This window comes from Jaculus jaculus, chromosome 3 (genome assembly GCF_020740685.1).
Source record: "Jaculus jaculus isolate mJacJac1 chromosome 3, mJacJac1.mat.Y.cur, whole genome shotgun sequence".
Classification (NCBI taxonomy): Eukaryota; Metazoa; Chordata; class Mammalia; order Rodentia; family Dipodidae; genus Jaculus; species Jaculus jaculus.
This window is the reverse complement of record NC_059104.1, coordinates 166,750,831-166,759,149: the sequence shown is the minus strand read 5'-3', so window position 1 is coordinate 166,759,149 and position 8,319 is coordinate 166,750,831. Positions and strand designations below refer to the sequence as shown.

At 55.1% G+C, this 8,319-nt stretch overlaps 2 long non-coding RNA genes and 2 other non-coding genes across 4 annotated transcripts; 1 reads left to right on the top strand and 3 right to left on the bottom strand.

Moving 5' to 3' along the window:
• Window positions 1-264: 264 nt before the first annotated feature.
• LOC123459253 lies at window positions 265-2,595 on the bottom strand. Its single transcript, XR_006636153.1, has 3 exons — window positions 2,447-2,595; window positions 709-833; window positions 265-370 (listed from the first exon to the last, which is right to left on the bottom strand). It is a non-coding gene; the product is annotated as an uncharacterized LOC123459253 (long non-coding RNA).
• Window positions 2,596-5,728: 3,133 nt separating this feature from the next.
• LOC123459274 lies at window positions 5,729-7,920 on the bottom strand. Its single transcript, XR_006636172.1, has 4 exons — window positions 7,791-7,920; window positions 7,201-7,357; window positions 6,197-6,304; window positions 5,729-5,815 (listed from the first exon to the last, which is right to left on the bottom strand). It is a non-coding gene; the product is annotated as an uncharacterized LOC123459274 (long non-coding RNA).
• Window positions 7,078-7,149, top strand: Trnap-agg. Its single transcript has one exon. It is a non-coding gene; the product is annotated as a tRNA-Pro (tRNA).
• Trnap-ugg lies at window positions 7,386-7,457 on the bottom strand. Its single transcript has one exon. It is a non-coding gene; the product is annotated as a tRNA-Pro (tRNA).
• Window positions 7,921-8,319: the final 399 nt, after the last annotated feature.

The following is an 8,319-nucleotide window of genomic DNA, read 5'->3' as shown; positions in this document are numbered from 1 at the left end:
GACCAGAGGACCACCGCGTCCTATGTGAGTCTTATGCTTACTTGAGAAGGCAAGGCTCCTGCTCAAGTGAGAGCCGTCTGTGGAGAAAACTGCTTGATCAAGTCCAAGTTTTCACTTTACACTTGAAGAAACCAAGGCACAGAGAGCGGCAAGGACTGGTCTAAGATCACACAGCCGATCCACAGAGCAGACAGGGCTGGAAGCAGCCTCTGGATGCCTGGCCAGGAGCATTTCTTACTATATCTCATACTTAAACAGTTCCATTCGGGCGGAAGCTCTGTTGTTCCGGAAGAGACGCCAGACCTTTCCAGAATCCGGTGTAAGGCTGTCTTCCAGGATCTGCTGTCAAGGACTATTCCTCAGGGAACAGCTGTTGGCAAAAGCAGGCGAGATATTGATTATGGCTGGGGTCAAGTGGAGGATGGTGTTAGGTCTGTGGTGGGGGAGGGGACAAGAAAGGATGAGGAAAGGGAGTGGAAGTGTTTCTGGAAAACTAACCAAAGGTATGTTTAATATATATATATATATTTACTATTGTCTGTATTTTCTTCAGTTCTACAAACAGTTGTTAATATCTGAAAATGATAAAATGTTGAACCAGGCTGGTCTAGAAATCACCATTGCTCTGACCTTGGCTGGCCGGGCCTTTCAAAGGAACGCAGCCATAGGCGGTAGATGAAGCGGGGATTCTCCAGCTCAGGAACCTACCTGCAGCCTGTCCATTAGAGACGCTGGCCCATCTCTTGAAAGAACACAGCAGCCAAGGACTGAGGTGTCCAGAGCAAAGCCGAGGTTCTGGGAAGTCCGCTTTGGCTGCATGCATGCCTTCTGTCCTGAAGGCCAACAATACTGTGTGAGCGACAGGCTTGCCCCGGTCCCCAGAGGAGAGTAAAGACAGCAAGGTCTCAGAATCCAGGTTCACCAAGCCACAGCTCCCCTGGCTCCCAGTAGGGAGGGAGCCTGGGGAATATCCCGTTGGTGGAGAGATGGCTTAGCAGTTAAGGCACTTGCCTGCGAAGCCAACAGACCCAGGTTTGATTCCCCAGTACACACATGAGCCAGATGCACAAGGTGGTGCATGCATCTAGAGTTCTTTTGCAGTGGCTAGAGTCCTTGGTGAGCCCATTCATTCCCCCCCTCTCCCTCCCTCCCTCTCAAGTAAATAAAATAAAATATAAATATTTTTAGGGCTGGAGAGATGACTCAGCAGTTAAGGTGCTTGCTTGTGAAACCTAAGGATCCAGGTTCAATTCTCCATGATGCCGAATGCATAAGGTGGCACATGCATCTGGAGTTCGTTTGCAGTGGCTAGAAGCCCTGGCATGCCTATTCTCTCTCTGTGTCTCAAATAAAAATAAATAAATAAAAGGACCTTTTGAATATATATAGCTTTTAAAGAGGGTCCAGGCATGGCAATTGGCTTACACGTGCACTCACAAGCACGCTCATACACCTCACAAACACACACACACGGAGTTAGCATTGGATGAGGCGTCCCCATGAGTGACACTGTTAGGAACAACCTTTCTGGCCTTTGGGTGTCTTGAGAAAGGTCAGTGTCAGGTCTTGTGAGGTAAGTACCCCATTCCAGGCTGGTCAATGACCCAGAGAAATGGCTCATGATTTTCATGCATGTGTAGTGCAGTGCTTAGGACGAGACTGGTATAAAGGAGCCCAGTGAACATTAGCTGAGGCCAGTGTGGCAGTGAGCCCGGGTAAGGGGTGAGGTGCTGGGTTCTGGCCCATGTGCCCAGCTGGAAGATTTGCTTCCCATCCATTCTGCCTCTGGCCAGCATGATGGGCTGGGCCACTTTCAGGCACAGAAAGAAGGAACCCCAAGCTGTCTGCTGTCGGCAGTAATGAGATTATTTTTTCTTAAATGTATTTATTTGCATTTCCATGTGTGTGGGTGTGAACACACCAACGTCTCTTGCCATTGCAAATGGACACTCATCTGGCTTTACCTGGGTACTGGGGAATTGGACCAGGGTGATAATTCAAACAAATTCCTTTAACCAGCCAGCCATCTCCCCCGCCCTCACGGTGTCATTGTCTGGTCTTTCTCTCCTGGCTCCCCTCTCGTCTCCAGGCACGAATGGGCATCATGGTCCCCCTCCCCTGAGTTACCCCTCACCCCCATCCCACACAAAAGCTCCCATTTCTCACCTCCCAACAGCACTGGGCTAGATCTCAGAAGCCTAGAACTCTAGAATGCCAGGGTTGGAAGGCCCTTCTCCAGTGATCCATGCTCGTGAGCACTGAGGCTCAGAGATGGAAAGTCGACCCTTACCTCCAGGCCGTGCACTAGGTGAGCCATGCTGGCCTGGAGTTGGGCCAGGCTCTGAGCTCTCTCACAGCCTCCTTTCCTCTCCACAGGTCCCCCAGAGGCCACTCCGGAGATGCCGCTCCCTCCCTCACCCCCCACACCCTCGTGGCCACCCCTCACCTGGTCTTCGTTTTGCTGCGTCCTCTGCAGATCTGTCTGGGGTAATTCTCACCAAGCCAGGCAGCTAACTAACGAGCTTCAGATGTTCACGCCCGGTTGCAGCCAGTCCACAAATACAATGGTGATTGGGGATGCCTGGCCTGGCCTGCCTGGTGCTGTGGGGTGGGACTGGGAAGAAGAAGGGAAGCCACTTTGCCCCTCCACAGGTAACTAAACTCCCCACTTGAAGCCAGTAGGCATCTACTACTCAACACCTCACCGGAGCTGCTCACCTAGATGGGATACGGAAGGTCAGGGAGGCTGGAAGCCAGATAAGACATGGGAACTTGCTTTTTCCTTCACACCTTTTCTGGATCCTGAGTGGGTGTTTTCCCCGAGCTAGCAGCAGGTAGGGGTGAGGGTGGGTGGGCACCTGCTCTATGCATGTCCTCTGCTGGGACAATCGCTGCCTGTCACCTCACCAGAACCCCGCAGATGACAGTCATCCATTGGTTTACAGGGGACACGGAAGGTCAAGAGAAGTGGAGGTGCGGGGTTCAGCCTTTTCTGTGACAGTCCATGCTCTGCCCCGATAGCAAGCTGTGGGGTTTCAAAAATCCAGGATGAAGCCTTGGGCTCATGGCTTGGGGAAGGGCGAGGCCCGTGTTGCCCAGGGTTTCCGACGCCAAGGCTGGGGTACAGGCTGACTCACACCTTCGTCTTGACAAGGTAACAGATCTCACATTTACAAAACGGGGGTCATCGTCTCACATTCAGGTGAGGTCATGCTAAATGCCCTCATAGTTAGTTCTCCAGGCTGTACCCAGAAAGCACTCTGGGAGCCAGACCCACCGCTAGGGGCTCTGTCTCGCTTTACTGTGAGGAGCCTGGGGGCAGAGTCCACTCAGCACCCTGGCCAGGCTCCTTTACCCTTTGTGTGTCTTGGATTCCCCACCTGTGATTAATCAATTAATTACTCCATTAATTAATTAGTTCCTATCGTATAGGGTCATGGTGAAGTTAAATGAGTTACAGTTTCTACAAGCTTAGGATGCCTGACCCAGAGCACATACCCAGCCTTGTTAGCCACTGGTGGGAGCAATCTTGTGAGACAAGTGCTCTTTTCCCTAGAGTACAGATGTGGAAACTGAGGCAATGCAGTGCAGAGAGTCTCCAATCTTAGCTTGCATCCAACCTCCTTGGACAGTTTCTTAAAAAGCCCCGAGAGGGCTGGAGGGCTTGCTTAGTGGTTAAGGCATTTGCCTGAAAGGCCAAAGGACCCAGGTTCGATTCCCCCAGGACCCACGTTAGCCAGATACACAAGGGGGCGCAGGCGTCTGGAGTTCGTTTGCAGTGGCTGGAGGCCCTGGTGCGCCCATTCTCTCACTCTCACTTCCTCTTTCTCTGTCAAATAAATAAATGAAATATATATATTTTTAAAAAGTCCCAAAAGTTGAACTCCATTCCCCATAGCTCCGGTAGTGCTGGCTGGGTCAGTCTGGGCTGGAACCTGAGAATTTGCCATCCTAGCATGTTTCTGGGTACCTCTGATGTCACTGGTCTGGGGACCTGTCTCGACGCCTGTTGTGGCAGGCAGGATCAGCTAGGACCAGTAACCATGGGGCAATAAGCAATGTAATGTGTGAGTGGGTGAGTAGGAGATTAAGGCAGGCAGAAAGATCTTAGACAAGGTAGGACTGAGCTCAAGGTGCTTTTCCTTGTGTGGGCCTCCTCCTCCTAAAACGGGGGGGGGGGAGGCATCAGTAATCCTTTCTCCTAGGGCACTGTTTGGAAGAGATGCAGGTAGAGGCCTGGCATGACTCAGAAGCTCCGGCACCATGACAAAGGTGCGGGAGGGTGCCAGCCTGGGCTCCCTCACTAACGTTGCTCCCCTCCCAACAACCGGGGCTGCAGCTTGTCCCTCCGTGTCCCTGGACCTGAGATGGGAAGGCCCGCCCCCACACTCCTCCCCCGGCTCCCTGTGGCAGAGGGCAGTGAGCTCGAGGAGGCCACTGGCTGCATAAAGGGGCTTGTGTCCCGGCCCGCTCACCTCCCACCTCGTGTCCAGTGGTTTTCTATTTCAGTTGCTGTAAAAATATCACCTTTGATCTCAGCTTGTGGCTCTTAAAAAAAAAACCAAAAAAAAAAAAAAAACAGAAGAAGAAGAAAAAGAAGAAAGCAACCACCGACAGGCTTTTGGCTTTCCCCCTTCCCTGCTCCCCTTACCTCCCAGAACAGCCTGCTCGTCCCCTCCATTTCTCTCCTTGTTAACCCCCGCCCTGGACTGCCAGCACCTAGCTGGAACCAGAGCCTAAGCCCCTTAGGAATTCCCTAACCCTAACCACCACCCCCCTCCGCTCCTCCGCAAGCCACTCTGGGGCTGTGTGCTGAAGGAACCTCACAAATGAGGGGCCTGTAGGGGAAAGCTCCCTCTCCTCCCCTCCCACCCCGGGGCCCCCACTCTTGCCCCTTCTCTTGTGCTTCTAGGCCAAGAACCTCCAAGATTCGCTGCTTGGCTAGGCATGGTATCAGTCACAGCCCGGCATCTGTGAAGTCTCCAGGCCTCCCCAGAGTGCAGTGAGAAAGCCTGGGGGGGGGGGGTTGGAGAGAGAGGGGGGCTAAATATTTACATCACTCAAAGCCAGCAGCAGCCCCGATTTGCACCTTCAGGCTCTGGGTTCTTCTAGCCTCCTCCTGGCTCTGCAGGGAGCATGAGGCCTGCCTCAACCATCACCCAGAATCCACTGGGCTCCATCCAAACCTGGAACCTCTCCTCTCTGCACAGCCGGGGAAGCACTTGCTGCCCGACCCCCCAAAACCCTGTGCTGTGGCCACCCTGAGACAGACAGTCTTCTATAACCAAGGCCGCTGAGCCAGAGCCCTTCAGGATGGAAAATCACCTTCCTGGGGCTGCTTGTGCCCTACCAACCCCACTGCCTAGGGAGGTCAACTCCAAGGGTCCCAGTTCCCCGAGCATCATCCAACCATCTTCCTGGGCAGTTTCTCGGCTGACGTGCATTTTGTGCCGAAGGAGACGGCTAGCAAATCCTGAACCTGTGACTCACGCTAGCCTTTGAGCTGCCTGTGATGTGTTCTTTTGGCTCCGGCTCTCACAGACGAAATACCACTCATTCAACAAACACTTCTCTCCATCGGTTATCCGAATTAGACCCTGCGCTCACATAGCCACTGCCCTTCCTCCGGGAGACTCCTCACTCCACACACATACAACCTTGCACGTGGTGACACCGTGTGACAGTGAATGCAGGGGTTTTTGGGGGGGGCACCTGGACCGTTACCTGATGGAGGAACAGAAATGGCAAGGCTGGGGGATTCATGGGAAGCTGGGAGAGCCTGGAGGTCTGGGCCAGCTTTGAGTACTCATGAGGCCTGTTGAGAGGGGAGTGGAGAGGAAGGTCAGGCATCAGGGAGGCCGGAGTGGGACCTACTCCCTGGGTGGGTTGTATGTGTGGGGGGTGGGTATGTAAGGCCCATCTGGGGGCAGGAAGACGCAGGATTGTTTGGTCCTGTGTGTGCCTCCAGGCCACAGCCTCGTTTAAAAGCAACCACAGCCCACCAAGGGCCCAGACTGGGCTCCTTGAAGAACAGCCCACAAGCCCAGGGCAAGGCGGAGGGCACAGCCAGTGTGGCTGCTCCTGGGCAGGGGGTTTAGGATGCAGACCTGACTCATCTGTGTCCCCAGGGCCCAGCCCAGGGACTGAGCCAAGCAGGCGCCAGTGACAGCAAGCTGTGGACTCAAAGAAGCCTTACAAACTCGTCCAGCAGACTGACTTGAGGTATTTCTTCCTGCCGCACATCCTCGATCTGGGGTTGCGGAAGTGGGAGGCTGCAGCCAGGCTTCAAAGGCGCCCCACACAACTGCAAGAAATTTGGGGTCACTATGGGCAAAAAAAAAAAAAAATCCTTCTTCTGGCTTTACAGCCTCAGTTTCCCATCTTGAGGTCAGGGCGTGCGTGATGGCGAATGTCAGGGGATCCCCAAGTAGAGAAGGAACCACAGGTAATAGGTAATAGAAATTTGGTTGGCGCTGTCTGGTCCTCCGGTGATCTTGGAATGGGGGGGGCAGCTCCAGCACCCTCCCCCGCAGGTCGGAGAGCCGTAGCTTCTGTCACCCCCACGTCCCTGGGGGCAGCGGTCTCCACATTGGCTGCGCTTCCCGGGCCCCGGGGGAGTCGGAGGATGGAGGAACTCTCGAAAGCCGGGTTTCTCGGTGAGCCTGGCCTGGGACCCCGCAGACCCACCCGGGTTCCGTGGACAACCCCGGGCGTGTGTGCGCGTCTGAACGGCCCCGACCGCGGGCTCAGCACGGGGCCTCGCGACGCCCGGTCGTCGTCCCACGGTCAGAGACCGGGACCCCGGGCCGTGCAGCTCCCCACCTCCGCGGGGGCGTCCCGGAGCCCCGCACCCGGCCGAGCCACGCCGCCCGCTCCGCGATGCCCCGACGGATCGCGGGCTTTTCCGGGCCAAAAGCCCCTGAGCTCCGGGGCGACACGACACTAGTTTTGGGGGCCCCTGGGCGAGCCGAGAACCCCGCATCCAGTTGGACGTGGGTGTCCAGACGCTAGAAAAAAAAAGTGGGGGGGGGTGATTTGTACCACTTAGAAAGTAAACAGACAGGCTTTGCGCAGCGTGGCTCGTTGGTCTAGGGGTATGATTCTCGCTTAGGGTGCGAGAGGTCCCGGGTTCAAATCCCGGACGAGCCCAAGGCTTTAGTTTTTGCCTGCTGTTATAATAGACCTCAGGTCTTAAAATACCTGTCGTTACTACGCAGCCTGGAAGGATTCTTAAGAAAGCAGCCAATGGGCCAAAACCCATTTTGAATCGGCGTTTGGAGTCATTCATGTCTTGCCAAGTTCTAGATCGCGTATAGGGGCTGCACTGTAAACTTGCCAGTTCCGAGTAGAAGGTAGTCTGTGATTGCGGATCAGAAAAAAAAGAGGGGCTCGTCCGGGATTTGAACCCGGGACCTCTCGGACCCAAACCGAGAATCATACCCCTAGACCAACGAGCCAGCCGCCAAAGCACTTCAGCTAGGGTTTACTAGAGGGAGCCAGCACCATGAGCATGCGTGTGCGCCTGCGCAGACCGGCACGCCGATCGTGATTTACTTGCACAATTTCGTGCGCGCCCCGCGGACCCACGCGCTGATTTGAGTCCACGAGTGGCCACAGGTTTGCACGCCCCACCCCATCCCCCGTGCTTCTCCACTCCTGGAGTCCTCGGCCTCGGGCAGCGCCGTCCCCACCCCAGATTCCCCGCCTAGGGCTGCGGAGCCGAGAGCTGGGCTGCTGCTCTCCGCCGCGCTCCGCGTCCAGCCGGGGCCGGACTTGGAGCATGTACTTACGCGGGTCGGGCCGGGTGCTGGGCCCCGTGTATCACCCCAGTGTGAATGCTAGGGCCTGGATGAGGGGGGGGTCTCAGCCCCAGGCCCGGGAAGGTGCGCACGGGCCAAAGGAACCCGAGCCCTTCTGCAGATCCGAACATCGCGTGGTTGCCGGATGCAGCGAGCCCAGCCCTGGGAATTGGATACAAAGTTACAAACAATGCCGGCGCACGGGGGCCTGGATTTTTGGCACTTGTTTTTTTCATTAACAACATTCCCCTCCCCCCAACCCCCACAGACACACAGCTCCAATCACTAGCATGGAAGTTCTTTGAGGGCAGGAGCCAAACCGAAGCCCTCTCCTCTCAGGGAATGGAAACGAGAATTAGTAATCACCAACAGTAATTACACAGCCTGGGTTCACTTAACTTCTTAAACTCTATTTGCTAGTGAGTAAAGGGATCCGAGAGGTTTGTTGTCTTAGGCAAAGTCACTCAGCTGCAAGTGGCCAAGCTGGGCTTTTCAGTTGTCAGTCATCTGTCACTGCTTA